We start from the raw sequence: 23,516 nt of genomic DNA on the forward strand, positions 1-23,516 counted from the left end.
AGGGACCAGGTTTGGCTGCAGTAACACATCAGGTTGGCCACAGAAGTTTTAACAGCTAAAAGAGAACTTCAGTGAACCACCATTGCAGACTAAAGCTCAGCTCAAAATTTCTTCACATGTAGAAGTTTCTGCTTCCAAAGGACAAAAAGTGCATCCAGCACCAAACAGCCAGATGCTGGCCTTTTAAAATCAAGTCAGGTGGCTACTAAAGTTCTGAGGATTCTTTAGTAAATGGTGTCACTGCTTGTGGGAAACCTGCTCTGGCTGCCTCCCCACCTCCTGTGGAAAAGACTCTGATTTGAGTTAGCAGTGACAAACAGGAATTAATATCTCACACCCCCTTTCAGGCACACCTCTCTTTTGAAGAAGAGTTGGGAAAGCAGTTTGCACTGTTTCTGTTCTTGTCCCCTGTGGTTTGTGACTAAAGGGTGGACGTAAGGAAATATAAAGCTCCTTAGTCTGTACACCACCCACCAGAGGGGCAGACCTCTGGATGCTCTGCTGTAAGGGTGAGGGTGAGGCTGAGAAGGGCAGAACTCGCTAGAAGACTGGGAGCAGGACAGATGCAGGAGGCAGAATTGCTGCCTGATGAGATGGCAGGATTGCTTCAAGGTTTAAAGGCTTAATGGATAGGGGAGAAGCCAGTTTGAGAGCGTATCTACAAGAAGAACCAAAATAGCATTATTTAAACCAAAATAAAAGGAAGAACTAAACTGCTGTGTATGTTTTTGCTCAAGACTTATGACTTTGGGGTCGCTCCTATGAGTTGAATGAGGAAGGACTGTTGTTTTGAGCTGTCAAAGCTGGCAGCACTCAGATCTCCACCATTCTTTTCATCAAATGACTGTTACCCCGTGTCACATGGAGGATATGTTTGGGGCGTAGGCTCACAGGGCAACACCGGGACCTTTGCAGGACCTTCAGTGAGGATGTACAGTTATGCTGAGGGTGAAGTCATCTGAGCACGGTGATCACCGAGCCAGCCTTATGCATCACAGTGCCACCATATCTCCCTGTGGCACAATGTCCTCATTAGCCAGGCAGTAAGTTGATGATTGGCAGTGCCTGATGTGTCCAGCTGCGGGGCCAGTAAATGGCTCTGGTGATCTTGTAGATCCACCAGGCAGCAAGCCTTGGCCTGTAAGGAAAGCTGGGTTGGGAACTCCCATTTAACATTAGAGTTTGACAACGCTGAATGCTGTGTTTAACCTCAATTTTGGCTATAGAAGAGAACTTTTACAGTACTGTAGCTCCATTAGCTTCAGTAATATTACTCCAAACTTCTTTTGAGCTAAAGGAGGAAAAGCAGTCTATAATTTCCTGTAAGATGAGAATCAGCTGGAGAGCTGTATTTGCTCTTTTCCTTTTCTGTACTATGCAATCATCTGCAAAAAAGTCCTGTATTTTGCAGGCTAAATTATACCTTTAGCCATAGCTCTGTACAGGTAACATGACACTAATTTGAAGAGTATTTCTTTTGAACAAAACGTAACAGCTTAGTCTCACTGTGATCAGAGTAGGAAAAAGAAGTAATTGGTGTTTATTATGTCACTAAAGTATATGGCACACGTGACTCTGAATACATACCTGATTTGCCAAGTAAGACCATGTAGATACCAGCATCATTTCTGCATGCTGTTTTTCAGAACAGAACCCTGATTGTTGTTTGTTCTTTCAGGCAGAAACTGTAATTACTCTACAGTTTGCACTAATATCCTGAGGCCTCAGCTGTTCCTGAGTGTTACCAGAGTATAAATATCATCAATAATATTTCACAAAAGGACAAGTCTTGCTCACTCTATTCATGCAGGCACTTACATCCACTTCCAAGGAACTCAGTCAGACTAGGTCTGGATGGATGTGTGAGGCTTTGGGGGGAAGCAGCTTAGCTTTGCTGTACCCATTTGCTGCTGGTGACCTTCCTTGTGATTTGGAGATCTCTAATGACCATACTTGGCACATCCCAGTAATTCCAGACTCACACTATGTTACCTTGGGTAACCAGCTTTCTGCCTCCCCCTCCTTGGATTTGCTGAATCCAAGATGCATGAATGTGCCTTCCCCAGCACGTTCTCTGAAAGATCTCCCAAAGCCACTCTCCCACTGCCACTGGAATCAGGGCTCTGCTGCATTAGCACTGTACACACAGGCTGGGTGATAAATCCTGCCGGCTCTTCTGACTGGAGTCACGCGGTCCTGAAGCAGACTAGCTTTTCAGGGGCAAAGGAACTTTTATGATAAGCTTGGTCCATGATGTGAATTCGTATCTTGGAGCAGTACAGATCCTGTGTGGCACGCAGTTTCTGAAGCAGACAGATGAGCATGCAGATATTCCAAAGCCACAAGTCTGGATGGGAAAAGAAAACAAAGTAATGATAGTGGGAGTAGGGGTCATCATTCCCACTCGTACTGCTACCAAAAGAGATTAGGACTCTTTTTTCTTGCATTAAGTCACACTGAAAGCTGGATCCGTTTGGCAAAAGCCTGAGGCCAGTCTGTCGCTACTGACCACCACCATATCCAGCAAAATACACTTAAGGCAAGTAGGAGTAGACTTCTTTATAAGTTGCTGACAGTAGCTGTGGTAAAAGAAGTTGTGTGGATTTTTATAGTCCTGAATTCCATTTTTCCGAACAAGCAGAAATCCCTTCTAGAATATTTGGCAGTTTCACAGTCATCCTCACATACAGAAAATAACTGATTCAGAAATACAAGATTTTTTTCAAGATATGAAAATCTCCACACTGTGCTGTTGCAATTATTCTTCCTCTCAAGGAAATAAATATATCTTGTCTACAAAACAATTAAAATATCTATGGAACTTTTTTATTACACCATTCCTTGCAATTGTTTGTTTCTTTTTACAATCCCGTGTACACTGAAAATAAATAAACTGCAGAGGAAATTAGGTGGAAAGGACCACAAAAATAAGAAATTACATACAATTATTTCACTTTACCTTAGGAGAAGACATGTTTAAACTAACATATTCTTCACAAAAGCAAAGTAAATATTATAACTGATATTTGAAAACTCTCACAGCGTGACTATGTCGTATGCCAAGAATACTAACCTCTACAAAAATAAACTTCAGCAGTGGACCCTGCACTGTGTGCTGCTCAGACTTATGAAAGCTGAAGGAAAGAGAGTCTGTGTAAAATAAAGCTGCTTCTGAATGTCTTAAAGTTTTCATAATTGTGCATAATCTAGGCAGACCAGCAAATCAGCATAAGTGGAAGTGAAGCAGACAAAAGTGGTAACTATGAAAAGAGGAGCCCTGGCTCATGGGAACACCAGCCATGATTACCCCTGCAGCAGCTGCTGAATAACCTGAAAGGTAATGTTTTCACAGCCTTGTCTGTGTTTGGTCTCCCCCTTTAGCCATAGCCTGGGATGATGTTGGGTGGACAGCTTGGGTATCTACTGTCCAGTTTAACCTTCCTTTGCCTGTCACAAAGTACTGAGCCCTGCTTAGTACCTGAGCTTGACTGTCAGGGTAAACAATTGTTTCAAGACCAGCTGGGCACCCGGAGCAGCAGACCCTGGGTCTCTGAATTTAAAAAAGGGCAGAATACTACTTCTAATGATGCGCTTGGAGCAGCTCCCAGCACACCAATGTTATAGGTGGGGAGTGTGTGTATAGGTTCTCTGTCTGCTGCTCTTTCAAGGTTTGTGGTGGAAGGTGATGGAATGAAAATTACAAGCTTTTTTTTTTTTTTTAGTTTTTTTTTTTTTTAGTTTTTAAAGTAGGTAGGCAGTAACATGCTGGGCTTTCATTTCCATCACTTTGCCTCCAATAGCTAAATGTGTCTGCAGAGATGTTTAATGTCAGTCTGCAGTGTGTCTGTGTTATTCATCAGGATGCTTGCACACTGACCCTGGTCTGAGCAGGAGGACCTCTGAGGGTCCCCTCTGCCCTCAGTTACCATATGCATCTGTGATGAGGTGTGGCATCATGCCTAACAAGCAGCCTCAGGTGGAAATAGGCACAGCTGCTGCCCATTTTGGGTGGGTCAGAAACCCGTTTCAAGAAAGCAAGCCTGCAGGGTAATAATGTAGACGACTTCCTGGTGTAGGCTACACGTGGGAAGGAGATTGAGGACTGGAAGAGCTAGGATATGCCAGAAGGGATGAAGCAGACCCCAGGAAAAGGCTAAACACCTGGGCTCACAGATGACACCAGGCACAGTCTGAACAGATCTTGCCACCAGGCAGGCTGTAACATAATAGTACTGTAGAGGGACACATCAGCCCAGCACCTGTATTTAGAAAATACAAATTCAGTCTGGCCTTATAGCAAAGAGGCTTAGCCGAGGAGGGCCTGGTAGGGGCTGACGGCACCAGATAATCAAAACATGGTCTCTAATTAGCCAAATCAAGGTGGTGTGAATGACTACTTGAATACAATCTTTCTCAGATTGTAGTCAGTTCTGCAGCGTTCACCTGAGCCTAAGAAAAAAAAAAGCATGACTATGAAAATCATAACTTTTTATCCTCCCTTAATAGCTGTATTTAAAATAAGCCTCTATGACTGTCAGATTGTTTCAAACCTGCCATCGTAGTTTACCACGCTTCCCTAAAGCAGTAGCAGATGAATCTAAACAGTAGAGGGCTTGTGGTGCGTCCCCAGCATGGGCACGCCACCGTGCTGCTCGCAGACATTCCCGTGCGGGCCAGCCGCTGAGTCACGGACCGCAGCTCCTCTGCTGGCACCGGAGCCCACCTGAGGGGCAGCCTTCACTCCCTGCTCCAGGCGGCCGCTCCCCTGCTTCTCCCAGCGGGGCTCCGGCCCGGCGCTGTCTCCCTGTCTCGGCTGATGTCTCTTCTTCGCAAGCCTTTAGCGCCCAAAGGCAAGCGGGCCCCAACGCTGCACATCTGCAGGCTGGTTTGTTAGAATACACACATCTGCAGGGCAACATAGTGTCACAGGCAGCGCATACGAGCAGCAAGCGGAGAGTCTGTCAGCTCTACACATCAGCATTCCTAGCTGAAAAAAAAGTCTGGAGGATGTGCCTCAGTGCTAAATAGCCTGTCTGTGAGTGATTCTTGTTTGAGTCACATGTAGTTGGACTGGAGAGAGTAGAACCATTATCTGTCCAGAACAGGGTCATCCAGGAAAGCAGGCATTTGGAGCATGAAGTTTCAGGTCATGTAGCCTCGTTTTCTCATTTTCTCATTTTCCTTCTGTCAACTTTTAGCCAGCAGCATACAAAAAATTAAAGTTCTCTAGATTCAGGATCCTAGTGTAGATGCATTTGCTAGCTTTGTTCATATTAAAGTTTAAAATTTTCTGGGGAAAAAAAAAAAAGGAAAAAGAAAAATAAGCAGATTCCTATCCTTTTCTTCCAAAACAAGTGTAGCATTTTCTAGGACCACAGTTTTGACTAATCAGTGTACGTACAATCTTGAACTGAAAAGATGTAATCTGAAGACAAAGGGAATGATCCACCTCTGCACATAAGCTTCTTGTCTGCTCCTTTTCAAAGCACATTGATGTCCATCTCTGACCTAAAATCAAGTGGTACCTATACTCCTTCAGAGCTGAACTAGCCAGTGCTGCCCCTCATTTTCTGTGGGGTTGTAGCCATGGCTGACAAGGATCAGGATTCTGCTCCAGGACTGAAAGTTTGATGATTTCCAGAGTTGATTTAAAGGCAACTGCAATTATGAAAATCAGAAATTATGACTGCCAACAATTTAAATTGAGAGAAAGCCTCTCCAGTCAAGAAAACCTGAACAAAGACCATATGTAAGTCCTTAGCACTGACTGGCAAAAGCACCAGTGGTTTTTTTGAGTGTTTGCCAGTTTTGTGAAAGATACAATACATAATGTTTTCAGGTCTGCAGGAATCTCTTGTGATTCTTTACAGTTCAGCTCATCAAGTACTGACATTTTCATCTTCAGTGTTTCAGTATTTAAAGCAGCTTTTCCAAGCCAAAATTATACAGTTCTTCAGTCTTCTCTTGTCATCTGTTATCATGTATCTTTCAAAGACTAAAACAGATTTATACTAATTGATTTAGCTCTTCTCAAAGATAGGGCCGATAAATTGAACTTTCACACCTGCTACCTTTTCTTAGGCTTTCTTAGTCTTAAAGTGAGGTGGGCTTTTTCCTTCTGAAAGAATTTAGGATTTGTTTTTATTGCAGAGTATCTCAGTGACTTGACAACACCAATAGGTAGAACGAAGTCTTTTTACAAATAGTTATGCTGAACAAAATATTCACAAAAGCAGTTTAAGTATTTCCTCACAATTTGATGTAGGGTTTGTAAAGGGGAAAAAAAAAAGAAGATCCATATTTATAACTCACCTATTAAAAGTGTTTGTTTGGAATCCGCATCCAAATCTCATCTCATCTCATCTCTGTGGTCTCCAAGTTTTCAGGCAGGCTGTGCCTGAGGATTAAGTTCTGCCCTGTTCTGGAGAAACTGGGGAGTTTTCTTAACTTATGCATGTTTAAGGTTGCTATTAAGAGTTCTGATCAGCACATCAGGGAAGTGGGGTTTTTTTCTCCTTTCTTTTAAAACTTGTTTGTACAGATGAGCTAAGGCTGAATTTGTGTTTAAACTAAACAAACCTCTTTAGCAAGTAATTTTCTTAAATATAACTCTTCCCAAATGTTTCCACAGCTAATTTTTTTAAAGTGCCCATAATGATGTCACCAGGCAGGTAGATTACTATTCACATTACAAATAAAAATCAAAAAATAGTTTTCAGTGAATTCTCTAAGGAGCATTTTGTGAAGGAGAATATGGGTATCATATTGTTGAAAGAGCTACTAGGGATCCTTAAAGCAGGGAGCATTTTTCCTTCTTTTTTGTTAAGTGTGCCTGCTGTAAATAAATGTTGGATGATTTGTCTCATGTATTGAATGAAAAAGTTAATGTGACCATCTAGTTAGGTACACGTGTTGAATACTCCATTAGCTAGTTTTCACAGCTAAAAACCCCGTGCTTTAAGGCATCTTTTTCCTCTCTGGTTGTGCAATAATCGTCAGTACGTTAGGCTGTATCATGAAAGCTTATCTTCTCAGCAAAGGAGGCTTCAAGTTCTCTCTCACTGGTAAAGTAGTTTAGCTCTATGCCAAACTGGAAAACTTCACCCTCCCCCAGGGGTAAATAAAATCCCTGTAAGCAAGAGTTCAAGTTGAGCAAGTTCTTCACTAGTTACTCTTTCCATGAGTCACACACATCTCTTCTGCAGAATCTGTCCAGCTCCTTGTCTCAGTGATACAAGATCAGCATAATCTAAATTATCCTTCATAGCTGAAAACAATACTAACCCCTAATACTAATGAGAATAAAAGCCCTATGCAGTAACAAACCAAACTTTCTTCTCCTTTCCTTCTGCAGTTTTCTTTACTCTCTTATTCTTCTTGCTGTTTTTCCTAGGTCTGGTTCTCTGATCAAAACATCATGCTTACCTTCTCACATTGTTGATTTCTAAAGCAGCCCCTAATCATCCTGATGTTTTTCAGTCAGTGAGATGCTCTTCTTTTCTTATACTTTCTGATCGTGTCTCAGTCATGAAATTATGCCATTGGCTGGTGGAGGACACAGAACCTGGTTTCAAGGACTAGCACTGCCTGTTAAGGTCCACTTCTAATTTGACTAAGGGTTCTTATATTGGGGAAAACCTAATGGTCTGAGCGTACTGTCTGATCTTGTAATCAACTAGTCTTGCACAGCATCTTAACTATTATATACAACCATTGTTTCCACAGCATAATTCCAGCAAGAACTATAAATAAGAAAATGTTTTTACTTTTGTGACTTACTAAACCAGAAGCACTGACTCAGAGAATAATCTATTTGATCCAAACAGGGATGTACAGTACAGTAATTAGAATCTTCCAGGGCTAGGTGTTATGTTAGGAGGGTACATGAGAAACCTTTCTTCAAAAGTAAGACAATAACGTTCAAAATAACAATGAATGCTTAAACTGCAAGTGTGGGTGAAAACCCATGAATTAGTTTTCCCTGTAGTGTTGAATCCCATATTGCCAGCCCATCCAAAATACCGTGCACAGCAAGCAAAGCAGTCCCAAGGGGGACCTTTTAGTTTTATTGCGTATTATGGTGATATGTGCACAAAGGTTTGTGTATTGTCAAGAGAATCTTGTCAAAGATAATAATCCCACTGAACTGCTTGGAATGTTTTCACAGTTTCATTTTCCAGGATATGTCCAGAAGTGTAGCTGGTGATGTCTAGGCGTTGTGGAAGATGAATGATACTCTCCTGACCTTCAGTAGTAGGTTAAGCCACAAGGTAGCCTGTTGAGTCCAAAAGGAGTTACACTAATATTTTGGCTGCATAAACCTGTAATTTAGAGATGCTTAAAGTCACAGGATTATGAGCATACTGAAGTAACAGAAACTATGGCACAAAACACTTTCAGCTGCAGGCAATTAATTATTCTCTGTTTATCTCCTTGTTTTACTAGGTCTCTTCTACCTACATGTTTTAAGGTATACAAGAATAAACTTCATTAGGATTTATATATAAGACATGCTAATGTACTTAGAGGAAAAATCCAAGTCCCATAGCAGGTTTTGCTTTGTTTGAAAAGTACAATGGTGTGAAAGCCGAGCACATGGTTTAGGTTCCCTTTTATCAATTTAGAGTGTTGTCTGGCTTTTCCAAACCATATACAGAAATATGCCTGTATAACCTGGAGATAGGAAAGCACTTGTTTAAACATGTGCATGCCCACAGTACCACAATTTACATAAACTCAGAGTTGGCACCATGTTCTGACATAGAAATTTAGGGTTGCACCACACGTACTGAACAATTACTCTAATATTTGAAATACAATGGCTACACTGTTTTGTTTCCAAGTTCTTTAGGAAAAATCAGTACAGTTGGGTTTTTTTTTTATACCACATTACCTCTCTAGATACAATAGAAACGTATTCAGTGTATTATTTATTAATTAGCTGTTAACTTATTATACTCAAAAAAAAAATCTTCAAATTAAATCTTAGGCACAACTAACTGGCACGTGGGGAAAAATCTTTGAAATTCAGTGGAAATGCTGTAGTAGCCTGTGAATTCAGAAGTGGCAGGTGGAACACAAAAAAATAAAAAAGGCTAAGAAAAATCTCTCAATTATATATACCAGTTTCATTGTCATAAACCAGCAAGTCAACCAAGCACCTTATGAGGTGTTAGAGTCAGAGGAAAAGAGGTCGGGGGACAGTACCAAAAAGTAACAGTGCAAAGTAGCGAAGAAAAACCCCTACCTTTGTCCCTGTTAGAAGACAGTTCCCTGTGCTGGTTGCAGTTGTGATGTACACTGTATAAACACGCACAGCTCGGTGCTCCTGAACCCAGAAAAGGTCATTTGGAAAATCCCACATGTTTTCCCAGCTTTTCCTCACAAATTTCCCCTCCATAACTCTGCATGGATCACGGTCCAGTCACTTTTGCATATGGCAACTCTCAGTGAGCAGTTGTGAGACAGAAAGATTTTGGTGACGCATTCATTCCAAGATTATTTCTTGATGGCAAATCATACTTCTGCTTTCCTGGTGTCCAAAACTGATTTTGTCATCCTGACTCAAGGAAAGCACCTGTGTGGGACAAAGGCACTGAGCACACAGCTGCCAGTAGTATGCTAGGATGCACTAACCTGTCAGGAAATCTCTGTGAGGCTCAAAGAGAAAGAAAAGGTGCTTAGCTGTTCAAAATTACATTTTTTTGAAAGAGACATTGAAAAAATGCGAGACAAAAAGCGATCTTTTCAGCCTTGGTCTCTGCTGCATTTGACTCAGGTAGACAGGAATTTTAATGGAGTTACAGGAATGCTATGGCAATTTTTTTTTCTTGTACTTCAGTAGTTCTCAGCAAAAATGTCAGCTTATCTGGGTTTAAGCTGACACTGCCATGGCTCATTGTCTCAGGTTCATTTGTAACACTGTCTAGTTCTATTAAGCAGCTAATAATACTCACACCTACGCAACACTTTTAATTTATAGACTTCAAAACACTGGCACAGCTGTACCCCCGTTTTACACAGGGGAAAAGTCAAGGAAAGCAAGGCCAACGCTGGACTTTCTAATGCACACAGCAGTTTGGGTGGCAAAAGGATGATGGATATTACTTGTTTTTATCCTCTGGTGTGCTGGAAAAGGGTTTAATTAGACACAGTGGACTTCAAGTGTGCAGCCATTTACAGGGCTGAAGGCCCCACAGGGTTCCTGTGTCTCACAGGCATGACTGGTCGTGTTTTGGGGGTGGGGGCTCAGCCTGAAATGTGGGAGCCCCCCTCTGCCACAGCCCCAGGCACAGCACATCTTCTGCACCCAAACACAGCCTGCTCCCATCTTACAGGGAGCAGCAGAAACACAGAGGGGAGAGACACGCAGCCTTGGAAATGTTGGTGGCATGAGATCAGAGGGAACGTGAAGGGGAAACTGTGAAAGGAGAAGGGGAAACATAGCAGAAACTTCCAGGACAGTGAAAATACATTCAGGGAAGAAGAGGAGGGACACGCTGCACCTCGTACATGGAAGTTTTGATCCAGCAAAGAACATAAGCATTGCTTAGGCATCCTTTTAAATTCGAGGAGGTGGAATACGAAGATGCCTGAGCTTTGCAGTCTTAACACTTTTCCACTCTTATGTCTGTCTGTTTTCCTGCCCTGTGCTGGAAACATTCACAGAATTATAGTCCAGTTCTCCTGAGTACCATGCCCAGGTAAATGGAAGCTTAACAGGACAGGAAGCCAGCCCCTTTCATTACACAAGAACATGATGGACCATAAAGCAAGATCCCAGGGTGAGGCAGCCAGCAGTGCAGTTCTTACTGTTAGGAGCAACCCAGTCAGCCATGGGGCACAGGCATACCAATGTCATTTTCATAGCCTCATTTTCATTGCCCCACCACTTCTTTGTAAAGCTGACACGCTCTTTTAATTTCCAGCCTCCATTTATGCACCACCACTTTGTACCAACTCTGTGCTTTCTCTGTGAGAATTTTCTTTCCACCTTAGCAAAGTTCAGGCTTGTCCTGAGTGGATAACATGTATGTCAAGTTATCTGCAAGTCTATTAGCACATCACTTACGGATTAACAACAACTTCTATGTTTATACAGGACTTTATATCCAGTGTACTTCCTAATACCTTGTGATTGTTAATATGAATTTCTTTGCAGAGGTGTAGACAATGTCTAAACCACTAAAAAAGGTGGGATGTTTAAGAATTATTAACTACATGAATAGATTTATCAGTTAAATAAATAAGCTTTAGCCTTACAAAGCCATTTAAATAACATAGCCTTAACAAAATATTTAAATAATGTGGAATTAAGACTTTAATAACTAGATGTACTAGAGAAAACACACTTCAATAACATTTTAGAAAACACCAAATACTAGAATGTTTAGTCTGACAGTGAAGCTTATCGGTTAAAAAACCCATGAAATATTGACATAGAGTTACTTGACAATTAGTCACATCCTGGCTCATGTGTTGAACATGAAATTCACACTGGACTCTTCTGTTGAAAACAAAATACTTTTTATGTGGCTTAAGTTTTAAGTCATTTGTACATTTACTAGTTAAACTGCCAGGTAAAAAAATTAAAATTAACAACGAACAGAAGTATACTCTAAGAATAGGCTATCAAGTGTCCAAATACTCAAAAAAATCATAATCTGACTCTTTCTAAAACAGTTTAAGAAAAGTCACCAACAGCTGTTAGGTTCTGATTTCCTTTCAAAATTAGATTATTAATTTAGATACAACTAGAAGGTAAATTTGGCTATCCCAGTTTAAGTATCAGTCTTCAAATAATGTTATTGTTCCCTATTTTGCAATAATTCCCTAATTACAAAGAAATTCTAAGTTGCTGGAAAGCTGTGCCATCAGACAGCTGGCTCAGCCAATCAAAACGAGGATTCTCTTTTTAAAGTTAATATTGCCATTCATGGCCGTGGGCTGTGTGCAGCTCTAACCCAGCTGTTCAGGATGACAAGGGAGCACACAAAGGCGTGTTTCACCCTTTCAAACCTTGCTGCACTGCTTCTGCTTAGCTTTTGCTTTGGGAAATGATGGGAGGGCGCAGGCTTTTGGCTGGGGCATAGCCCTGGGAGCTGGAGGAGAGGACAGCCCAGGCTGGAGCAGGCACCTCCATGGGCTCCTCTTCTTGCCAGGGCTGCTGCCCCTTCATGGGACTGAACACTCACCTTAACCCATTCTAAGCACAGAGCAAATTTGTTCCTAGTGGTTGGGAAGGGGAAAACCAAAACCAGGCCCCTCCACCAGTTTGAATCTTTGGTCACGTCTGAGTGGGTGATCGTACAGGAGTGTGCTGTGGCACCTCTCTGTGCGTGGTAAACCTAAAAATACGAGACTATAAATGTACTGCAGAGCCAACAGTAAGTGAAATGTTTTCAGAAAATCCTAAAGGGAAGAGTGGAAAAAAAAGCAGACCAGCCCTCTGGGAACACTGCTTTCCTAAGTCATAAAACCCTCAGTTTTCCCTGTCTGGAAAAGTTGTCCACAATGCTCAGAACAATATGCTTTTATTTTTAGCCTTTTACACCAAATAACCATGAAGAAAAAAATACCCAGTGTCAAATGTTGTGAGTGGGCAGAAGTACCCCCTTGTAGTTAAGATAGATATGTTTTTAAAAGCTGGAGTTTGAGACATGAAATTGAAATTGTTCAATTTACAAGTAAATTTAATATTTCAGGAACATGTTTATGTCCTTAACTAAAACATGGTTTGAAATGGCTTAAGTTTTTTATGCCACATGTAAAAAATATTTCATGTTCTTCACTTTGAAATTCACAAAAATTTAGAATCTTGAAAAAGTCCTGAAAAATGGACATGCCAAATGTGTTGTTAATAAACCAAAAAAATTTATTTTATTGAATAAAATGGCTTGAAAACAAGCCAAACTTCCAAAATAGAAAGGAAGATACATTTTTCTCTTCTTTTTCTGAAGGCATCCAACAGTGCAGGAATGCTTTGTTGAAAATCTAAAGATGGACAAATAATCAAAAACTTGGTGGAGCATGGAGCAGCAGACTGTATTAATTAAACCACAATTAACTTTGCGGCACTATTTGGTTTTGCATGGTTGCGCAGTATATTCATGCATATTGTATCTAATCCTGCTATCAACCAGAGAGACAAAATTCCAGACACCAGGAATTTGGTTTGGCTAAGTCAAGCACAGTGACTTATTTCAGATGCTGATATCGGTTTCTTAAAAAGAAGCATTGTTACTTTCCCCTGTATATTCTACAGCCCAACTCAGCTGAGGCTCAGACTGCATGGGCATGCTCAAGGCAAACCTTCAGATAACACCCAGATATTGCAGAAATTTATAAAGATGGTAATGAGGCTTTGCCTGGGTGTGTTGCTGTATCTACAGCTGAACTGGGTCAGAGACTGAAGCTTCTGGGCACCCTCCCAGCTGCTCACTGTTGCTTTTTCTTTTTTTCACTGCCAGAGGTCACTCTCTTTTGAGATCTGCCTCTGTCACTGCATGCTTAGGTTGACACTGTGAAATGACATAATTGTCATGATTGCTTTACCGCTGGTACCTCTCCATAGGTACTTGCATTACAGATAGTGAAGAGCAGAGTGAACTTGGTCAGTGGGCTTGCTAAAGCCTGCACCCACCAGTATGGCTCAGGCTGCTGTAGGAGTTTAGAGTTTATAGCAGCAGAGAGTCGCTGGAGGCACTTCTCGCCTTGAGTGGCTGGCAAACCCCTCTGGGTACATGAGCCCCTCTTTGCACCCCTCCTGAGAGATGGAAACCTCTACTCCAGTTCACTGGGCTAGTCAGTATTCTCAGATTCTGCTGTGCCATGTTTGGCACAGCACAGGATAGGTGTTAAGGAACAGATACAGGTAGGTTCTCACTGCATTAACATCTGTGGCAGCATTTCCCAGGAATCTAACAAACTGTAAGGGGAAGAGGTGATAAGAGGCAGGGTAGTTTTGGCAGCCTGCCACCACAAACTGGTATATGCTGAATGTATGTCACGGGCAGGTCCTGTGCAAACATCACAGCAAGCTAAACATTACAAATCCTAAAATGTCCTTGCACAATGAACATTTTAAAATAATATAGATTATATAAACGGCTGTGATTTAAAGAGGCCAGGAACAGGGGAAGGTAGCCTGCAGCCAGGATTGTACTGATTAAAATATACAATAGAAATATTAATCAAGTGAACTTAAGGGTAGGAAGCAGGCAGGAGGAAGGGGGAAGACATGACATAATCCCCTTAGTACCATATGATATTCCAGTGCCCTGAAATATGGGACAGGCAGACAGAAAGAGAGCAGTCCTGCCATTTTGGCTGGGAAAAGCTGTCTCTACCAAGGCAGGGGTTCTGCCTGGCCTGAAAAGCCACATACAATGTCTCTGAGTGCCCACCAGTGCACACCACAGCTGGGGTACTGCAGCCTGCAGTGTCCTGAGCCCATGAAGGCCTTGAAGAGGATGCTTTCCAAATGTTGCTTTAATAGGGAGTTTTGTTTTACTTTTTCCTACCTTGGTATTACAGATTGATGGTTTGAAGTAAGCCCCATCTTTAAGGGCAAATCTCACTGTGAGTGACCTCACACACTAAAGCACTCTGTTCCTGCGAGCATGGCAACGTTCAAAGCTCTTCCTGCAACCAGCGTTCCTATCTATATTTTTCAGGATACCCTAACAATAATACAGTCAGCCTCCTCTTAGTCACAGGGCTGTTTGGGAGATGGTATATCTGGGTCTGAGGTGGGGGAGCATCTGCCAGCAGACAGTTTTAGCCAGGAAAATCCTCTGGCAAAGGGTGAGTCAGGAGCCTGCCAAGTACACAGCACTACGAAGCAATAAAGCAATGAAGCCTGCGCATGCTTCTGCCTTCGTTTGCTTGCTGCTATGGAGGATCATGCCTATGTCACAGCCCAGCTCCTGCCTTGTTTTGTTTAGATCTACCAGCTCAACTCAACTTCATTTTCTGCCCTCAGCTCATCTTGCTAGTAAACTGGGCACTTCTATTGAAAAATCCTTTTTGTCTCTATCCCCTCTTCCTCAGCACCACCCTCATGTGTGGCTGTGAAATTCCTTACTTAATTCTTTCTGTCCCTTGATTGTGACCTGCCATCTTTATCAGCCTCTGATGTTCAGGTTGCACACAGCACCTTGGGGCTGGATTTCCCTGGCAGGAGCCTGGGGAGCTGCCAACAGTAGTAATGAGGAAGATGGATGGAGAATCCCAGCCGGATTCTGTCACATGAACACACTGTCTTACAGTAATTAGGAACCTCACAGCAGCTTGGATATACACACTCTTTATGCCTGCCCACTACTCACTTGCATACTGTATTTTTCTTAGCATTTTTTTTCACTGATCTTTGGAATAGTATTTTGGAGCAGCTCTCAGTACCAGCAATAGGATAAATAGGGTAGTCCTGTTCATCTTTAATTAGTAGTTTGCAGCAAGGATAGTATGCAATATCAGCTTTTACTATCATAATTATATAAACTTTCTTGCATGCAAGCACCCACTCAGAGGAATGCATATGCCCATACCAAAAGTTCTTTCAATACCTTTGCTGGCATCTGTTGTATATTGCCTGAACAAAGAAAGAGAATGGATCTTTTCAGCCATCTAGCCATTCATACCTAAGGTCTTTGTTTCTGGGGCACAGGAATGAAGCTAGTCCCCAGGGAAAAAAAAAAAAAGGTTAAAAAGACCTCAATGTAATCTTGTTTCCCTTCATGATTAACTGAAGTTAGGAAAAAAAGGGATCTCTTTCATGAGCCGTAGGTCGCTGGAAACATACTGGAGTCATGCTGCTTTGTCAGCTGAACAGGAGCTCCCAGTGTGACATGCTGCTAAAAGAGACAATGCTGTTCTTCGATACATGAGCAGATACCCAGGGACGTATCCAGTAGGACGGATATCGTATGTCTGCACGCCGACCGGAGCAAATACTGCTGGAATACTGTCCTGGCCTAGTGCCTGCAGTTCAAAAGGGATGCTGATAAATTATAGTAACTTCAGAGAAAAGCCACAAGAGCATTTAACGTGGACATGACCAATCTTCCTTATCCTATAAACCCTGTACCAAAATCACTGTTTGAACAAAAGCCAGCAAAGGGGAATTCCAGGAACAGTCAGTAGAACACAAAATTGGTGCCCCAGGAGTCCCTCTGCTCACCGCATGGAAGATGAAAGAAGACCATGATAGAAGATGGGTTGGTCACTCACCTTTTCTATAACCATGCACAGTCCTGAGTTGCACCTTAACACTTCCATTTCATGTAGCTCGAGCACTGCTAATTAGTTCCCTGGAAAATAAACATCAGCTATGAGAAAGCCCATGAATTCTGACTATTTCACTCATCAAAAAGAAGGTCAAGGACTGAATTCAGAGTTTAATACAGGAACAAGACTTTGATAACAACTGTTTCAATTCAGTAAAGGAGAAGGACTCTGAAGGTTGAATATGAATAGTGTCTTCATTTCTTAAGGTGAAAAAACAATTTTTGAATGTAATCCAGCATTTGAAATTTTGAAAAAGAAAGTTCAAAGCAGCCATAAACTCATTTTCATTTTGTTTCTTAAAGTGATTATCCTCCTCACAACCCTGTGAGCAAGTATTGCTTATTCATATGGTAAACGGCTGTAGCTGTATAACTAAGAGAAATCTCATTAAAAATATTATTTTCTTAATCCTACATTGAAAAGAACTAATAAAAAAATTCATGCCCATTTCTAACTTTCTACTTGGGAAATATCTATTTATGACATAGGAATTAATAAACCTGAATAAAAACCCCATACCTGAAACTCTAAGCAGCTACTCTGGCAGCTCATCTCTTTTCTGATGGCAGCACACAGCTACTGACAGTACGAACCTACTAGCAAATTGTGCAGGGCCTTCAGACTTAGTACAGAACCACCCCCACCTCCCCATTCAGAAGCCTTTGGCCAGGATGACCCCTGCTAGCAGTTTTAAAACATCACAGTGGATTAAGGCACAGAGTGATTTTTTTGCAGTCCAGAGGTATGCAGAAGAGCTACTAGCAGATGAAGAAAAGCAGGGGATTCTGGGAACCAACACTTGCATTAAATGTATTTTTATGAAACAGCACAATCCCTCTTCCTTGGCTTCCTTAAGAATAGGCTAATAGGAATCACACAAGAATGATAAGTGCTTCAGCAGCCATTATTGTGGCTAGTGGGATTTTAAAACAACAACAGAATTATTGTATGTTCCTGTTAAATCCTCCTTGTCACCATTGATAGAATTGATCGAGTGTTCTTCAGTGAATAAACACATTGGTGAATTACTCCTTTTCTTGGTCAGCTGTTGTGTTGACAGGACTCTTTTATCCTTTGAGTGGCGGATGGTATGTGTGGCTGCTGGGAGGCAGCAGACAGAAAGCCAAGTCCAGGGCTTAGGGAACAGGCTAAGAAATGCCAGTGGAAGCTTGTGCAATGTGTGAGAATCAGCCAGATTCAGAAGGGAAGGAGAAGCCCTGTCTAGTGTCTGTTGAGCCTGATTTGGGATAGCCATTGGGATTATCTTCCTGATGACACAGATGATAGTTGCTTTTAAAGATGCCATCGTGATTTCAAACATTGTTTGATTTCCCCAGCAGTTTCAGAAACTGTCTCAGCCTCCAGGAAATCAGATGCTGCTGAAATACCTTGCCACAGAGGACAACACCAACACAACAGCAAAAGGAAATACCACTTTTTCACATGCAAACATATTAGTGATTAGAAGAGTCTTCCTCTAAATTTAAATGTTGCATATCATAACCCTCTTGTAAGTCCAAATGTTTTTAGTGCAACTCTACCAAATTAAGGGGAGCCATTGAAACTAGTAAATCAACCTATATATTGTACCTCAACATTGTACCTATATTTTGTACCTCAGCATGCCACATCCAGTATGCCTGTGGTTTCCAGTGATCAGAGAAAGAGCAGCCAGTGAAATTAAACAGGTATTTTTCCTCAGCAGTAACATTTTGTTTCCCATTTCTCCCTAAGGCACTGTCTTGCCTCCAGCAGCAGACCCAGCCCTGGCATTCCAGCACCATCCCTACTCCCGAGCGCCAGCTGGGCGGGGAGAGTTGGTGCAATGAACTTTGCAGCTACTCTCTGTGTGCGCCCATCAGTGTCACTGACCACATTCCTGGGACCTGACACACACTGGAACACCTCTCCTACGCATTTTTCTCCTCCAGTTTTGGCTCATTCCGGTGGTTTTCTTAGAAAAATGAACTAACAATGGTCGTATTACTTTAAAATGTAAAGCAGACATTTTGGCCCCTCAGCAAAACATCTTTAGAGTGAAATACTGGAGAAATGTACAGAAGATATTTTGACCACCAGAGGGGGCCTGTATTGTCCCAAACTTAAAGTAAAACCAGAAAAGCATGTTTTAGGAGAGAAAGAAAACAGCAAGTATGATTTGTACCAGGGTAGCACCTACAGACATGGAGTAATGACCCATGCCCTGAGATGAAGGAAAAACAAGTTCATGTGGGGTGAATATGGAATGCTATCTGGTACCCACTCCATCAGCTGTGCTCAGAAGGTATCCTACAGAGGAAATTCTCTAGGAAAAAGATGAGTTTTTCTGTGAATCTGTATGTGAAATACAATGGGATTATTTTGGCTGTTGTTTTAAACCGCTGCCTCCCCCATGTGCATTTCAGTAAAAACAATGCTGTAGATGCAACTCAATTTTCAAGGCTCTTATCATATGTCATGATATTAATATCTGTCTTAATTTAAAATTTCAATATTTTGTGTAGATCTAAGACAGGGTTAGGTATCTCAGTCACAGTACAAAGAATAGACTTCAGAAATACAGTTTACAGTTAATAATTCTAATTATGGTCAGAAATCCTAGCACAAAATTTAACATGTAAGATTGGAAAAGACTAAAAGGTTTTTTCACCCTAAGAAAATGAACTGATCTACAACTGAGACATACCATTTTTCAGTACCTACTTAGTTACTGTACTGTATATCTCAAAAGTACTTATTTTCCCTTTGTCTGCACTTTGCTTTTTTTATCTGTGTAGAATGAATGCAAACCATGCTTAATGCCATACCCCATGCTTGCAGTCTAAAGCAACTTTCAAAAAGCATTCATATATCATCATACTAATAACTAGGCAGCAGAAATTCTAATCCAGCATTTAATGCAAAAAATCCTGTTTATGTTCTGTGACTTTTATTGCAGACCATTGATACAAAACAATGGCATTAACACTACCACAAAAAAATTTAAAAAGATGGGAAAGTTACTGCTGTTTGAATAGCAATTGACAATCTTGCATGTTCTTGCTTGGAAACATTGTTCAAAGGAAACAAATCTTCCAGCTTAAAGCCTCATTCCTAGAGTCATCCAATAACGCATAAATAGGACCACTTAGACACAGCATTTGTCCCACACTCTAACTTATTCATCTATTTGTAGCGGATATGAGAGCTTGTGGGTGGCCTGACATGGTCCTCATTCAATTTTATTTAATTACTCACTTGATTTCACTTGAAAGAACTATTAAAATGGCATCTTAATTGCTCAGTATTATCCAGAATCTTTTTCAAAGCCCATAAACTGTCAGGGATTAAAAATGATGTCACTTTTCTGAATTCCCTGTTCAGAGGGGAAATGAAAAAAAAAATCTCCATCCAAGCCAAAATAAATACATAATAATACACAGCCCTTGAGGAGGGGGCCAGCTCTTTCCCTCCCTCTATGCTGCACTACTGCTCTGAGCAGGATTTGGGGAAAGCAGATGAAGCACTACAGCCATAAAGGTTTAGGCAGGAGAGGAAAGTCACGTTTGGGATTGTCAGATCCTGGATGATGGGTTTTCACAGCCACAGCCCACTCCACCCCCCAAACAGGGAAAACTGCCATCCCAGGGTAGATGAAAGGTCCATCCAGCCCAATATCCTGCCTTTGACAGCAGACAAAGGCAGATGCTTAGGAAAAGAATATAAGAACAGGGTGCATGCAGAGTGATTCCCTCTCCACACACCCCCCTCCCTTAATATCCTCTGTGTTTCCGACAATCAGGAGTTTAGGGATTTCCTGAGCCAGATGTTGCATCTGGACCACTGCTTTTAATAATCAAATAGAAACAGAGCCCCTTTTCTGCAGTGGCTTGGCTGTAACTGCAGCCAGCCTAACACAGTAGCAGCCACAGTGAGTGGCTGTACTGCTCTCCTGAAACTGCAGAACATTTCTTCCCATTTCTGACTTTCATACATAAAAACGCTATAAATTCAGGATTAGCCCTAAGAAGAATTCATAGCCACTGGACTTTATAAAGATAGATTATGCCATCAGTAGTCTTATTAAGCAATCTATTAGTTGAGTGGAAAGCCCTGTTTTCACATGCACAAACACATAACCTACATCTGCAAGCAGATGTTAACTGCAAGACATATGGAATCTACCCCTTAAATATCTTACATATCAGAAGAGTTTGGTAGGATATTTGATTCAAATGTACTTCAATCTATCTGGGAACTGGAAAACTAGAAAAAAAAATAGATAAATGGTGGTATACAAGCATGGGGCACTAGTTGCATTAGGCCATAACTTCCCTTGAAGCGCTGCAGGTTCTTTGTATAGCAGACATCCCATAGTGGCTATAAGGACTAGCTGTCATGGATCTAGAAATTAGATTAATTTTTACCTTTGGAGAAGAGAGGAAGTCACCAGAGAATACCACTTTCTTTTTTGTGCTTGATGTCCATGCATAGCTTTGCCTTTTCTTTGTTTAATTAACCATTTTGAAAGAAAAAGTGTCTTTTATTTCTGCTTAAAATAAAATCATCCCCCTTTCTTCTCCTGATCAAATGCCACACACTTTAAAAAAAAAAAAATTATGGAGTTAACTCAAAAATAACTGAACTCTGGAACCCGGCATGCAAATAGTTCTAATCTTAGTGTACACAAATGTTCAAGCTTGAAAACAAACTGAGTAAGATAAAAATAAAGGTGTTGGCAATTCTGAGTATGGCTGCTTGGCATCTGTTAAGATCTTTAGAATGTCCTGATTTAACTCCCCCATATTTTGCAACTTGACACAGATATACCTGCCTGATCTCAGTGCTCAGAAAGCTCTGCAGAGGCAGCAGGCAATGAAGGACAGTGATGCCTCACAGTTATCACAGTGGATGGTGAGGGAAAAGAAAGAAGAAACTGCCTAAGCACAGACACACTGGAGAGTGCTTTCTTCCAAGAACTGCAACTCCCAAATGCTTTTGTTGCATTTTGCTACTTTAAGCTCTGCAGTTGACTCTAAGGACTTGACTCCAAACAGTTCCGGTCCCTGGGTCACTCAGGGTATCACAATATACATCAAACTGCTCATACCACATGCCATTCCAGTGAAACAAGAGCATCACTGACTAATTTTATGATAATTTAGCTCCTGATTCATCAGTGTTTAGTTACATGTTCACCTTCAAGGAAGAAGGATCTCATTTACATACCCAAGTGGCTTACTTAGTTGGAGTTTAGTTTGGAGCTTACCTGCACCAAAAGCCATAAACCCTAATGCCCCTCAACTGGAGTTTCTAGGGTTTTAAAGCTAAGGGAGACTCGAAATTGAGACATTCCCCCAACATCAGTGTCAGACATTCCATTAGGTAGGGATGTGCAGGTCTTCTCTATTTCTGCCTTTCTTTCTCAGCAGCCTTTAGAGAAGTCAGACATCTTCAAGGACCTGGGATCCTCTCAAAACAGCTCCTGTCTCACGGAGCATTGAGGCAGTGGAAATAATGCTCACTCTCTTTCAGTCTCCATTCCTTCTTCTTTTGCCCTTCTGCCCAAACTTTCCTGCACTCCCCCCCAAAAATCATGAGTTCTGCCATCCCTGTGCAGCAAGAGAGTCTGTCTGCTGGGCTGAAAAGGGAAGACAATGCAGATGGAGAAACCAAAATCATCCCCCCTTCTGTGGACCCCCTTCAAGTAATGATGCAAGAAACATCTTGCCCGTCACTTTTAGCAATTTTATTACTTTTAAAATGCTATTAATTGATCTCCATGTTGTTAGTAAATTCTTTCAAAATCATGAGAAAGTACTGCTATATAAAAAGAAATTGTCATAGACTTTACACACTGATAGGTGAGTTAGGATGCCAGCAATACCCACCTGCACTCCTGTTAGAGTCAGTGTGTTACCACACATGGGGGTGTGCACAGGCCTCAAGAAGTGTCCAGCCTGAGCCCTGCCATACTCATGCTGAGCTTAAAGTTAAACATTAATTAACTGAAAAGAAAGGATTGGGTAGTTCTGGGTACCAGGGAGACAAACACATGTAAGTAAAATAGGTACTGACAATCTTCAGAGCTCCTGAGAAGCAATGGATCATCCACCTGGAAAGTCTTTTCTATCATAGGAGAAAGTGCGCTTCAATGATATCTGAATTTTCTGAGCATGAAGCATGGATATCTTCTCTCAAAAAGATAAAATTGAAAAATTTCAAAGTATGTTTTAACTCTAAGTTTGATTTATCATAAAGAAACTTGCCTGGTTTATAAATTAGAATTTGTATTTTTCTTAAGTATGACTTAAAAACAGAAGAAATGGATCAGTTTCCTCTGTGCCTATGTATGTGTATACATGGACAGGAACAGCAGCCATAACACATGTTTTATCATTTAAAACACCTTCCTCTGGGAAAATAATGCCGAAAGTGGCTATTCTCATTTCATTAATTAGAACTCAAATGGTTTCCAGTTTTGACATGGCTCTCAAGAAATGAGTGTTTCTGCCTGTGACTTACCTGATTTACATTCCATGTTGCTTGAAATTCAAGGAGTCATTCATCTTTACATCTTCTACTGTCACGTGCTGACTGCAGACATGTACACACACAGTGCTGCAAGCTTGCACCTCTCCCATCAGGCTCAAGAACTGTTTTCCAAAATGCAGCAATGACAATTCATTTCAAACAAGACAGTCCAGTAGTTGAAGTTACACTGTAACCACAATTGTCAGTGGAAGCAGCATATTTTCTAAGAAATTGCTGGTCACTTCAGGTCTATACAAAATAAGGGGGGAAAAAACAACCCTAGCTAGTTAAAAACTTGCCTTGCAATATTATGGTAAAGATTTTTTCTTTTTCAACTGGTTTTTTTTCCCCGTTTGCTGCTTGCCAGATGTTAACAGGATTGCAGCACATTTGCACAGCTCATGGAGATTTTTGACTGCAAGGTTTACAAGAGACATATAAAATGCATGTCCTAGACTCTGATACAATTTATTATTTTTAACTAGCCTAAGTGAAAGCACTAAAATGCCCTGCTCAGCACTTGAGGAATGAGTATCTGACAAGGAATGCAGCACAATTGCCCCCAAATAACTTTGCCCTGACCCACCAAACACAGGGATAAAACAAATGAGATGGTTCTTGCCCCTCCTCCTTTTCTGAGAAGTCAGCATTCTCCACTGAAAATAAACCAGTGTCAGTAAGTGACAATTCTGGAATTCTCCTTGGGAGTTAAGTCC

General features: G+C 41.3%; 1 long non-coding RNA gene across 1 annotated transcript; it reads right to left on the bottom strand.

Annotated features, from left to right (window-relative positions):
* Positions 1-1,511: 1,511 nt before the first annotated feature.
* Positions 1,512-23,023, bottom strand: LOC125324220. The gene is made up of 3 exons (XR_007202869.1): positions 22,792-23,023; positions 16,231-16,310; positions 1,512-2,347 (listed from the first exon to the last, which is right to left on the bottom strand). It is a non-coding gene; the product is annotated as an uncharacterized LOC125324220 (long non-coding RNA).
* Between the last annotated feature and the right edge of the window lie 493 nt (positions 23,024-23,516).

Source organism: Corvus hawaiiensis, chromosome 3 (genome assembly GCF_020740725.1).
Source record: "Corvus hawaiiensis isolate bCorHaw1 chromosome 3, bCorHaw1.pri.cur, whole genome shotgun sequence".
Lineage (NCBI taxonomy): Eukaryota > Metazoa > Chordata > Aves > Passeriformes > Corvidae > Corvus > Corvus hawaiiensis.